The following is a 14021-nucleotide window of genomic DNA, read 5'->3' on the forward strand; positions in this document are numbered from 1 at the left end:
AAAATTTCAGTCTTAAAAGACAATATATATAAATTTAAAAGCTCACTAAGCAATAAAGGACCAAAAAAAAGCAAGAATATGTAAGAACTCTGGAACAACATTAAGAGACCAAACTTGAGAAAAACTGAAATTATAAAGCGAACTGAGATATAGGCTAATGGAAATGATAACCTTTACAGTGAAATAACAGCAGAGAAATTCCAAAACTTTGGAAATGAGGTGGACATCCAAATATAGGAAACGTTTAGAATTCCAATTAGACCAAAGAACCTTTTCACAACACATTGTAATTAAAATGTCAAATACACAGAGCAAGGAAAGAATTTTAAAACCTTAAGAGACAAATGCCAGGTGACTTTTGGAGATAAACCAACCAAAAATCTATGATTTTTCAGCAGAAACTCTAAAATCCAGAAGGCCTTGGAATGATGTGTTTGACCCCTTTAAAAAAATAGCAACTGCCAACCAAGATTGTTATAATCCAGCAAAGATATCATTCAGAATCAAAAAAGAAATTAAAAACTTCCAGGATAAGTAAAAACTAAGGAATTCATGACTACCACACCAGCATTAGAGAAAAATGCTTAAAGATATTCTGCACACAGAAATTAAAACCAAATTGCAGAGCTCACAAAAAAAGATGAATCTCATTATCAGAGTAGCTAAGTAAATTGAATTAAGACCAAATTAAATACTAAAAATAAATCAAAATGGTGGGAAATAATAAAGATACCTATATAATAATGCTGAATATAAGTGTTTTCAACTCTTCAATTAAAAGACATAGAATGGCATAGTGACTAAAAAGTAAGATTCCACTATATGTCATTGAAAGAGATGCACTTCAAGACTAAGATATTCACATGCTAAAAGTGAAAGGATAGAAAATGACATTCCATGAAAATGGAGACCCAAAACAAGCAAAAGTAGCAACCCTCATATCTGATAAAGCAGGTTTAAAGCCAAAAGTAATAAGAAGAGACAAAGAAGTTCACTTCATACTGGCAAAGCAGTGCTTTCAAAATCCCTCACCCACTGATAGATAAAATTCCTAAAGATTCTTCAGACCTAAAAAAGAGTACAATCCAAATGGTCCTAACAGATACCTACAGAATATTTCATCAAAAAATAGTTAAAACTACTTTATTCTCAGCTGTTCATGGAACTATCTTCGAAATAGACATATTTGAGGTTCCCAAGCAAGTCTTGCCAAATAAAAAAACTGATATAATTCCTGATATCTTATCAGATCATAATAGAATAACATTAGAAATCAACACCAAGAGAAACTATAGAAATTACACAAATACATGGAAATTGAATAATAAAATTTTCAATGAACAGTATATCATAGATGAAATCAGAGAAGAAATTTTAAAAATTCTTAGAAACATATGAGAACAGAGATACAACATACTAGAATCTCTAAGACACTATGAAGACAGTTCTAAGAAGAAATTTTGTAACCATGAGTGCTACATTTAACAAAAAACAAAGCGATCAGAAAGATTCCAAGTAAATAACCTAAAGATGTATTTGAAGGACATGGAAAACCAAACCAATGCAAAAAGTAGAATTCAGGAAATAATTAATATTAGAGCCAATATTAATTAAACAAAGAATTTTAAAACCCCACAAGGATTATGTAACAAAGAGTTAGGTCTTTGAAAAGATGAACAAGAATGAGGCTGGGCATGGTGGTGTACGCCTGCAATACCAGCAACACAGAAGGTTGAGGCAGGAGGATCACAGATTTGAGACCAGTCTTAGCAACTTAGTAAGGCCCTAAGCAACTTAGTGAGAAAGTGAGAACCTGTCTCAAAATAAAAAAATAGGAATGGCTAGGGATGTGAGCACCCCTGAATCTAATCCCTGGTATGGAAAGAAGGAAGGAAGGAAGGAAGGAAGGAAGGAAGGAAGGAAGGAAGGAAGGAAGGAAGGAAGGAAGGAAGGAAGGAAGGAAGGAAGGAAGGAAGGAAAGGAGGGAGGGAGGGAGGGAGGGAGGGAGGGAGGGAGGGAGGGAGGGAGAGAAATCCTTAGCCTGACTGTCCAAAAGAAAGAGAGAGGGCCCAAATTAATAAAATTAAGAGATAAAAGTGGAAACCTCACCAGAGACATCTCTAAAATCCAGAGATTAGGGAATCTTTTGAAAACTTATTTTTAAATAAATTTTAACATTTAGAAGAAACAGCCAAATTTCTAGATATTTATGATGTACCAAAATTGAACTAAGAGGATATAGAAAACCTAAATAAACAAATGAAAAACACTGAGATTTATACAGCAGTTAAAATCCTTCCAACAAAGGAAAACCCAGGACTATATGAATCCTAAGCTGAATTCTCTTGTACCTTTAAAGAAGAAATAATGTGAATCCTCCTCAAATTATTCCATGAAATAGAAAGAGGGGGACATTTCCAAATTTATTCTATGAAGACAGATCATCCTAATACCAAAACCAGGACATATTAAGGAAAGGAAAGCAAACTAAAGACCTTAATAAGACAGATCCAAAAATTCCTAGTAAAATATTGAAACTGGAGTTTTGAAATGAAACTCAAATCCCTGCTTCTGCTGGCAGGTGAGACTGAATTTCTTCACTTCTACTAGGTGAGTGGAGTCTACCTATGTTTGCAGACCTCTGCAGCCAAAAGGTGTTGCAACTCTTAATCGTGGGCTATATCTTCCAGTCGTGCAGCAGACCCCAACAGCTCACCATCAATTTTTTCTTCTTTCCAAGTTCTTGTCTTATGAATTTGAGGAAAGACATCCACAAACCAAAATCAGTGAGTGTAAGCGTAACAGGAATGGAACTTTTTCACTGCAAGAGGAGACCCAATAAAAGGTTTTCTCCATCAGAGTGTGCTAGTGCAGGAGTATATAGCACTTGGGTCACTGCTGTTGCTCCACATTTATGCTAATTAGGGTTTGGAAAAGTACTAATGCTATTGGTCAACTCTTGAGTCTCAACTTCCATTTGGGTCTGCCCCACTTCCATTTTCTTGTTGCAGGTCAGGAAACTGAGGTTGAGGTCATTGGATGGTCTATACTTGCAGGTTCTTGGCTATAGTGCTACATGGAACAGGCTTCCGCAGCTTGCATCTGCATAGTGCCCAGGCGTGCCTGCAGCAGAGTGACAGATCAGCATGTCTTGGCTTGCAGTACCTCAGGCCCACAATGCCTTCATGCCAAGCTCCATGTGGCCATGGCCCATGCTTGCTGCCTACATTCCAACTCAATGGAGCCACCACTCTGTCACTCTGCCACTCCATTTCCACTTCTTAGCTGGGACCAGTAGGCCACATGCCTACTCACATGCTCAACCTAGCAGCAGACAACCATGTCAATATTAGCAATCTATACTCAAAAATACATTAAAAGATTGGATACTATAATCAAGTTGGTTTCATTCCACAGATTGAAGAATGCTTTAACATATACAAATCAATGTAATTCATCACATAAATAGAATTAAGGACAAAAATCAAATGACAATCTCAGTGGATATAAAGTATGCCTTTGACAAAATTCAGCAAAATTCATGTTAAAAACACTAAGAATAAAAGGGGTATAAGGAACTTACCTCAATATTACAAAAACTAAACCCAAAGTCAGCATCATACTGAATGTGAAAGATCAGAAAGAATTTCCTCTTAAATCAGGAATGAGACAAGGATTTCTGCTCTCAACATTCCTATTCAATATAGTACTTGAAATTTTAACTACAGCAATTATGCAGGAGAAGGAAATTAAAGGGTTTAAAATAGAAAAGGATGAAGTCAAATTATCACCATTTATAAATCATAAGATTCTATACTGTGAAGACCCAAAAACTCTACCAGAAGACTTCTAAAGTTGATTTTAAAAAAGCTCCTCAAAGAAGTAAGATATGAAATCAACACATTAAAATCAAGAAATTTTTATATACTAATAAAGAACCCATGTAAAAAGAAATCAGGATAAGAAAAACAATCCCATTCAAATAGCCTCAAATAAACAAACAAGTAAAATAAACAAAACCTAGGAATTGCTTTAACCAAGAAAACAAAAGACATCAACAATCAAATTACAGAACTCTGAAGAAAGAAATTGAAGAAGACTTTAGAAGTTGGAAAGATTGCCCATGTTCTTGGACAGCCAGCATTAATATTGTTTAAATAATCATAGTATCAAAGACAATCTACAGATTCAATGAAATCCCCATCAAAATCAAATGATGTTCTTCACAAAACTAGACAAAACAGTCCTAAAATTCATATGAAAGAATAAAAGACCCAGAATAGCCAAAGCAATTAAAAGTAAACAGAGCAATGCTAGAGGCATTGGAATACATGCTTTCAAATTATACTACAGAGCTGTAGTAACAAAGACAGCATGGCACTGGCATAAAAATAGACAGGTAGAACATTGTAATGCAATAGAAGACACAGAGGCAAACCCACACAGATACAGTCATCTGATCCTTGACAAAGGCACCAACAACCTGTGTTAGAGAAAAGGCAGCCTTTTTAAAACATTAGTGCTAGGAAAACTGAATATGTAAAAAAATGAAACTAGAGCCTTATCTCTTACTCTGAACAAAAGTCAACTCAAAATGGATCAAAGACCTAGAATTAGACAAGAAACTGCAACTGTTAGAATAAAATAGCTCAACACTCTAGCAGTTAGACACCTGCAATAATCTCCTGAATAGAATTTCCTAAAGCTCAGAAAATAAAACCAGGAAATAATAAATTGGATAGCATCAAATTTACAAGTTTATGCAAAACAAAATAAACAAAAGCATGAAAAAAGAGCCTAGAGAATGGAAAAAAATTCTTTGCTAGCTCCTCTTTTGACAGAGGATTAATATAAAAATATATAAAGTGCTCAAAAAAAACACCAAGAATCAAATAACTCAATCAATAAAAAGCCAAATGAAATAAATAGACTTCTCTCAAAAGAAGAAATGTAAATAGCCAACAAGTATTTGAAAAAGTGTTCACCATCTTCCACAATCAGGGAAATGCAAATCAAAACTGCACTGAGATTTTATCTCACACCCCTTAGAATGGCAGTCATCAAGAATACAAATACCAATAAATGCTGGTGAGGATGTGTGGAAAAATGAACACATGTGCTTTTTGTGGAATTGTAAATTAGTGCAACCACTGTGGAAATCAATTTGAAGGTTCTTGGAAGACTTGATATAGAACCATCAAAGGACCCAGCTATTCTGTTCCTTGGTATTTATCCAAAAGATATAAAGATAGCATGCTCTAGGGATGCACGCATACGACTGTTTATAGCAGCGCAATTCACATGAGCCAACTTGTGGAGGCAGTGTGGTATCTCACAACAGATGAATGGTTAAAGAAAATGTGGTATATAAGCACGATGGGGTTTTACTCAACCATAAAGAATGAAATTATGTCTTTTGCAGGAAAATGGATGTACTGAGTAACATCATTTTAAGTGAAATAAGCCAGTCTTAGAAAGTCAAGGGTTATAGGTTTTCTTGAATATGTGGAAAATAGAAAAAAGGGAAAACAAAGTGATTTCATAAAAACAGAAGTGAGACCAGTAAAGGAAAGCAAGGGGATTAGGAGGAGGGAAAAGGGGAAATAGAAGGGAAGCAATGGGGAATGAAATTTACCAAATTACATTATATGCTGGTATGAATATACCACAATGAATTCTGCTATTATGTATAATTATAATACATACATAAAAATTTTTTAAATAAATACTTATTTAAATTATCTCTGTTAGGAAGTATAATGCTAAGTACTGAGGGCACAAAACTGGAGGTCCGACTTAGTCTAGCTAGGATTCAAGAGGCAACTAGACATTCCAGGCATAGAAAAAGCTCTAAATTGGCCGTGACCATTGTTCATTCAAGAAATTGAAAGAAGGTCATTGTGGCTGGGGTACAGAGTCATGTAGAAACAAAAGATGAAGAGGTAGAGGTTGGAAAGAGCCAGATCGTGCAGGACTTTTGGTTGTATTATGGGTTTAGGTCCTTATTAACAGATGCCTTGAAAAGCTCAATAGTAGTCAACCAACCAAGTAAATATACTACTGACAGAGAAGCTGGAATTTGTAAAATGAATTTTAAAAATATCGAAGAGTAAATTTCATTTTAGTACTTTCCATTCATGAAATATATATATGTATATATATATATACACACACACAATATAAATATATAACATATAGCATATTTATTATATATAATAAATATATATAAATTTATTATATATAAAATATATTTAAAATACCCATATAAATAATATATACTTATTGTATATTATTTCTATGGGTATTTTATTACAAGCTAACTCTAGAGTTGCTAAACAAAGCACATAGGAAAAAGTCCTTGATATCAACATTTATTGGATGAGTATGCCAACAAATAAACATTTAGCACTTTTCAATGTCCGTGCTCATAAACAGCACAGGAACTCAGGATAACAAGGTGAGTAAAATAGACAGAAGTACTGCCTTTCCAGAGCTCACAGTCAAAAAGGAAACGAAAATTCCTTGAATTTGTGAATTGTCAACCACAAGTAAGCCTGACAATAAAAACTAACAATGAAAACTCATGTTTTCACCCCCTCAAAACTTTTTTTCCTCAGTCTTCTACATTTCAGTGAAGGTCACCATCATGAATCTAGTTACTCAGAATAGTTCTCTAGTACTCACTGTGACTCCTTTCATTCACAATTTGTGTTCTGAACATCAGTCCTACTGTCTTTATCTTCCAGTTATACCTCGAATCCAATCCTTGCGTATGCTTTCTCTCTCCTAGACCCTAAATGACTATAATAGCATCTTTACTGGTCTAACTTCTACACTTGCCTCCACATAGTTAAGTATGATCACCATAAGTAGAGAAATCTATAATTAAACTATGAATTTGATCACATTATATTTCTGCTCAGAGCTTGTTAATCTCAGAACAGAATTCAGTGTCCTTACCATGACCTACAAGCCACTACATACTCACTTCCCTTAGTTCCCATCCTTCTTTGTATCTGTAGTTTCCTGTCATTTCCTGAACCCCATTCCTTGGTTATTAGGTTCGGGGCTGCTGGAACTCTTCCTGTATGTCAAGTGGATGTATATCAAACTGGTTTCCACCTCAAGGCATTTGTATTTTCAATTTCCTCTTCATGTAAAGAACTTCATTCAGATTTTGCATGACCTATTCACTCACTTCAATCAAGTCTCTAGTCAAATGCACCTACTACAATGACATGTCCCTTGATGACCTTGACTAAAATCACAACACACTGCCACATGTACACTGCCTCTGTATTTTGCATCCCATTGCCTGGTATGGTTATTTGTATATAAATTTTGAAGGGGCTCCAGATTCCACTTGAATGTAAGCATTATGAGGTTTTATCTTATTATTACTATAACTCTCAGGCCTGGAATAGAGCCCCTCTTGTTCCAGTTACACAAAAATTAACAGCCGAATGAGTAAACGAATGAACTTGTAAGAATTATAGAAATTGCTCCAGGAGCTGCAATTCTCCTCTCCATACCAGATGCTCATCTTCATGGAGGTCCTGTCTTTTGGTTAATTTTGATGTGCTAATCTAGGTCTTTTCTACCACAGTGGTTAAAACTGATTCAAGGTATTTAAAAAATGAAAATAAAATAAGCAATTAACTCTAATGGCATCCAGGTTAACTGCATCTTCATGTCGGAAACACTGGAGATTAAAGTATGCACTTGCAGGGCATGAACCCTCATACAATATAAGTTGCAGCCTCAAAGCTGTGGTTCTTCCATGTTTGAAGGTTTCCATGGGAACAACACAATTGTGTGTTCTGTTTATAAGCTTAAAATATGTAGTGGCAAGAAAGTGCGGGTGTAACAAACCACATGAGGATGATTCAAAGGATGAAAGCCTATAAAAATTAATGATCAGAGAAGAATGTGGACTAGTAAATCAACAACTACATTATTAAAAACAGAGGAAATATAATTGGCCACATATGGTCACACCATAACGAGGCAAGAGTCATTGCGCTCTTTAAGCCAGTTATACATTTACACTTGCACCATGTTGACTCACAGAGGGAGCAACTGATAAGCCAGCAGCCTTGTGCAAATGAATTCTTTTCTTTATTAATACTTTCCAAGACATCTAATTAGCAATTAAGAAAATAGCTTAACAGTGAGAACAGGTACCTAAAATAAAACCGTCCTAATGAATCACCAATCACTTTTGCTTGTTAGTACAGCAGGATTTGGAAATACTAGACTTCAGGCTATAGAGGTTTAGGGGCCAGGTAACAATTCAAATGAAATGATATCACTGTGCTTTTTAACTTCACTTCATTTGCCTCAGCTTCAAAGAACTTAAAAGCAGAAACAAGACAATATTTATTCTCTTTACAGGCCACTAAAGGTTTTGAAAAAGAAAACAATGTACACCTATGAGAACTCCTTATAAAAATTTATGATCTCTGCAAGTTACCACAATTTTGAAGACTTCTGGTAAGGCTCAAAGAAGATTCAGAGAACCATAAATATGCTGTTATAAATCTTCTGTTTCATCCACATTTATATGCCCTCAAAAAATCTTACAACCTTTCTCAAGATTTACCTATATATTAGAAATAAGGTATAACTAATTGTAAAAGAAAAAGTCTTTTTCAATTTTTTCTAACAATTCACTTTCTGCAGATTGATTTTACTATTTCCATTGGTGATTAGGTTAATGTTAATTTGCATGGCTCCTTCAAATAAAAATAGAAGATATTCATTGAATACTCTCAGTAAGTATTTCACTATGGTTTCTATGCATCAGCTTCCCTCTTCTTTCGACTGTAATTTTTTTTTTTCTTTATTCTAGGCAACAGAGCAGGCAATGGCAACTACCAGCTCCTGAGTTTCACAGGTTGTAGTTCAGTTCCTCAGGGAGATGAAATTGAGCTTATTTTAAATGCAATTCCAAATGCTCAAAGTAGAAACTCAATGGACATGAAGGTTTGCTGTTAAATTCTGAAAATGCTACTTCATCTACAGAATGGAAAAGATAAATTTAAGAAAAAATGTTGAGTCTACCTTTGAATTTTATCTATATTTTGACAAGTCCTTCCCATCTCCACTACCATCTCTACTAAGGTTACAACTCCAGGCTCCTAACTGGGTCTCCATACTTTCATGAGTGCCATTCCATGCCTACTCTCAGCCAGTGATAACCTCGAATAATTTATATGAAATTGCTTTACTTTTTAAAACCCTCTCTTGATTTCTGACCTCGCTCTGCATACAAGTCAAATGTCTACAATTGCCTATAAAATTTTACAGAATCTTCTCCAACTATGGCCACCATCTCTCCCCACTCCCACCCTGTTGCTGGTAGCTATTGACCATGTAACATTATCTTTTTCTATTACTCTCTTTTTCTCACTTATCTCAGCTTGTTTGTACTTTTTCTGAGACGTTACTGCCAAAAGCAGTCTCACAGTTGCCTTTCATGGCTCCTTCAAAGACTTGATGTGATATTACTTTCTCAGTGAAGGTAATGCTAACCACTCTATTTTTTAAAAAAATCTGTAAGTGTCAGACAGACTTTCCAGGTGATTCTCATGACCCTTACCTCTTGTCATTCAAAGCTTTGTATATTCTCTTCCCCTGAGTATTAGAGAGAACTGCTTTGCTTCTAGAAATAGAATATGGGAAGGATCATAGGTTATCACTCTCCTTATTATGTTATATTGCATAAAGTTCTCTTTTGCTCACAGATCCAGTTCTGGGAGCTCTCTCTGCATGACTGGCTACAAAGCTAGTTGTTGTACGTGATACAGCACATAAGATAATGACCTACTAACACCTGAGGGAATTGGAAGAAGACTTCCCAATTTGAACCTCCAGAGGAGAATGCAGCTTTGGTGGACACCTGGATCACAGCCTTGTGAGACCCTGAAGTGGAGAACTGAGGCAAGAACAAACTGTGAGTTAATAAGTGCGTTCTTTCAAGCCTTGAAGCTTATGGTCGAATGTTACTCTGCACAGAAAACAAATACTGCCTCTCTTTCATTCTAGGAATTCTTTGTTCCCATGTCCCATGATACAATTTTCCTATTTTCTTAGTACCTTTTTACATAATAGACATTTGTTTGTTTGTTTGTTGGGTCTACCCACACAGAGAGACTCACACAGACACTACACTAATGCTAGCTCCGTGAGAGCAGGATTACAGAAGTAGCTGGTATCCAATAGGTACTTGATAAGATATTTTGAATGGTGATATTCACTAAACTTTATAAGATAAATGCATATTGAAATTGAATTCACAGTCCGTTCCTGCACACATATGTACACACAAACACACAGACTCCATGCATGACACCTTATCGAACTCTGTCTAAAGATTTATTTCATACCAAATGTGTGGTTTCAGTCAATAATCTTGGCATCATATGGATGCAGATTCAATCTCTGCTTTAAACTAAATCCATATAAACTATAGCAGGAATACAAGGAAGGGACTAGTGAGAATTGTCATACAAAGACTGCTTTACAGCATAAGTGTGTGAAATTGCCACCCCTAGAGAATGTTCAAATTTGAGCTAAGAAGACCTTTATCTCTGTAGAAAAGTATAATTATAGCCCTGCTAGAAGCCAAGACTATTAAGATGTTGCAAATTTCATTTTGTCTGGATGATTTTATAATTGGTAGTAGAATAATAGAAATGTGTATTTTTTTTAATGACAAGCATACTTCCTCTTTTGTCCAGAAGGGATTGATAAAGTGTTCTTTCTTAAATGATTTAAGAACTATGACTATCCTGGTCATAGACTGCCATGTTTTTACTATTAATCAGTGATGGAAAATGTAAATGTTACAGAAAAGCAATTAAAAGAGATTAATCAATATTAGAGTTTCCATATCAAGAAATACCCCTAGTTATATTTTCTCCCAAAAGACTAGACAATTTTATCACACACACACACACACACACACACACACACACACACTGTGTTGCATTAATAGGTATGGTTTTGTTATCACTGTTGTTATTTTAATCAAAAGCCACTGGAAAGGGAGTTGAAGGGGCTTGATAGCAAAAACAAAATATGAAAATGAGTATTTTCCCAAGTTATTGATAAATATTTACCTTATTGTTGATTCAATAAAACATTTATTGAACATAATAAATGGATCAGTCAATGTGCAGGAAGCTAGCCAGATAGATACATTCAATCTTTGTCCTAGAAACTCTAAGGTGTGAGCCAGAATAGCAACCAGGTATCTTTAGAGTCATGCAGATGCATTTTGTCTCTTTCCATTACGAAAACTGCTACTGATGCAAATGAATTTAAATTAGTAAGACCATCGCTTTAGTTTTTAACAACACTGCTCCCTGAAAGACCATGTAATTTTATAAGAGTTTCCTAAGAGTGGATGTTCAAATTGAGATGTGAAAGACAAATGTTGCCAAATTCACAACATTATTGAAGGCAGTTATTTGGACAATGATATTATTAAATTTGCCAGAATCCATTGGCATACTACATGGGTTATATGCTGGTTAATTTTATGTCTCAACTTGACTCGATTATGGGCTGCCCAGATATTTGAGTACACATCATTTCTGCATGTCTGTGAGGGGTTCTGAGAGATTAGCATTGAACTGGTTAGACTAAATAGCTCAGAGGGCAAATTGCCCTCCCCCATGTGGGTGGGCATTATTCACTCGGTCAAGTACCTGGATATAGCAAAAAGGAAGAGGAAGGAAAAACTTGTTCTTTCCTCTCCCTTTCTATCTGACTGAATGAACCAGCACATTGATTTTTCTGGCCTTAATACTCTTGGTTCTCAGGCTTTTGAATTCAGACTAGAACTAACCACTGACTTTTCTTGGTCTCCAGAGTATAGATAATAAACTGTGGGATTTCTCAGACACCTTTTGGAGCCAATTTCTCCATATCTATATCTAGACTAAACAAATGTAAATATCCACTATTGGTTATGTTTCTCTGTAGAATACTAACTAATATAGGTGATAAGTGATAAGTCCTAGGTCTTTAGTCCTGATTAGGTACAACAGTTCTTCTCTAATTTGAAATATTTATTCTTTCTCCATAATAGAAAGAAAATTTCAGACATCTATAATTATATGGGGTCACTTCCTAAAAGTGAATAATGTATCATCTAGAGATAATCTTGAATAATCTAAAAAATTCTCCATAGATGTTAATTTAAAACCATCAATTGATTGATGAATTTCATAAGATCACTTTAGAATATGTTACATATATATATATATATATATATATATATATATATATATATATACACTTCCCATCAATACTCTTTCCAAATTTGGACAAGTTTCCATGTAATCAAGTATTTTACAGGTTGTTTGCATCCCAGAGTAATTGTAAAATTTGATGTCCAAATGCTCAGTAAAGTTCCTACCTGAATGTATTCATTTAACAGAATGTACTTTTAAAATATTGACCACCTACTAGAGCAAAAACAATACAAAACTGGTGCACACCTATAATCCCAGCAGCTCAGGAAGCTGAGGCAAGAGGATAGGGAGTTCAAAGCCAGCCGCAGTGAGACCCTGTCTCTAAATAGAATAAAAAAAAGGTCTGGGGATGTGGCTCAGTCATTAAGTACCCCCGAGTTCAATCCCCAATAAAAAACTTTGTAGAGACAAGGATGAATATAACAGACTTGCCTCTGAATGAAGAAACTTAGAAGGTAGACAAATGCCTTTATGGGATGCAGTAGATATCATATTAAAATAAGTTTAGAGTAATTGGGGCACATGAAGCTATTTTTGATTAAACATATTTCTTAGTTACCTGGTTAAAAAAAAAAAAGCCAGGAGTTTTCTTTTCCAACATAACTATTAACTTTTTTTTTCATTCTGAATAATACCCCAGTTTAGACAATAAATTACCTCATCACACTACCTAAAGCACCCTGGAATTAGGTTGATAGGCTTGCAGGGGAAAGTTGAAGGAAGGAAGACTACCCTGGATCATTCCACAGGTGAAGATTACAAATATTTCAGTACAGTAGAGTGTTGGGATTCAGCATGGGTCACAGGTTTCTATGGGACAAGAAACAACAGAATTGTGCAGAGGCCAGATTGTGAAGGCCCTGGCTAAGAAGTTTGGACTTAAAAAACAAAAACAAAAACAAAAAATCCCCTTGAATATAATGAAAACCTTTGAAAGCAAAAGCTTCAAAGACCATATATACATTTAGAAAAAGCACTGGGGCAACCATGTGACACTTAAATTATGAATTAAAGAAAGACACCCATTCAGAGATAGTTGCAGTAGTTCAATCAAGAAATAAGACTTTCATCTTAGGAGGTGATAATGGGACTAGAGACTGAGGTATGGGGAATATGAAACACATTTGTGCAACACTGTGTCCCCAGTGCCCAACAAAGTACTTGACAAGTAGTGTTTAATAAATTTTTATTAAATGAGTTAACAACTAATGTATTATAGGACCTTGGCTATAAATCTCAGCTCAGTCACATGCTAGATGGGTAAATATGAGAAAATTATTCCTATAAGTATCTATTTCCTCACTAACAATCAGGGTACAATAAAATATGAATTTTTTAAAGAGCAAGTCGTGTAGTATATATGGATGTTCTTTGTTAACAGTACAGTGATTTGGAAATATCAGAAACAACTATTATCACTGTTTTAGGCAAAGTTCTCCACAGAGACAGAACCAATAGGGTAAATAGATGGACAAATAGGTAGGTGGGTAGGTAGGTGGGTAGATGGATAAATAGATAAATGAGTGGATGGATTAAAGTGGATTTTTTAAGGGAAATTATCTCACATGATTATAAAAAGAGAAATATCATGATAGACCATTTGCCGTTTGCAGGTTGAAGACCTAGGGAAGCTAGTAGCTTGACTCAATCCAAGGCTGAAGGCCTGAGAACCTGGAAAGCTGATCATGTAATTTCTTAATCTGAGGGTCCCTGGGGAGTCTCTGTTGCAAGTCCTGGAGTCTAAAGGCCAGAGAATCT

The 14021-nt window shown here is 35.1% G+C and overlaps 1 long non-coding RNA gene across 2 annotated transcripts in view; it reads left to right on the forward strand.

The window, feature by feature from the left end:
- The window catches only part of LOC306647263, a 32184-nt gene extending 19970 nt beyond the window's left edge, over nucleotides 1-12214 (forward strand). Inside the window, exons 2-4 of one of the 2 annotated variants that reach the window (XR_013760062.1) lie at nucleotides 7062-7128; nucleotides 8852-8896; nucleotides 9747-12214. This is a non-coding gene — a long non-coding RNA (uncharacterized lncRNA). The remainder of the gene's footprint in view (nucleotides 1-7061; nucleotides 7129-8851; nucleotides 8897-9746) is intronic. The other variant, XR_013760063.1, reaches the window with a different exon arrangement.
- The last annotated feature ends 1807 nt before the right edge of the window (nucleotides 12215-14021 follow it).

The sequence above is a fragment of the Sciurus vulgaris genome (assembly GCF_902686455.1).
Source record: "Sciurus vulgaris genome assembly, chromosome: 1".
Lineage (NCBI taxonomy): Eukaryota > Metazoa > Chordata > Mammalia > Rodentia > Sciuridae > Sciurus > Sciurus vulgaris.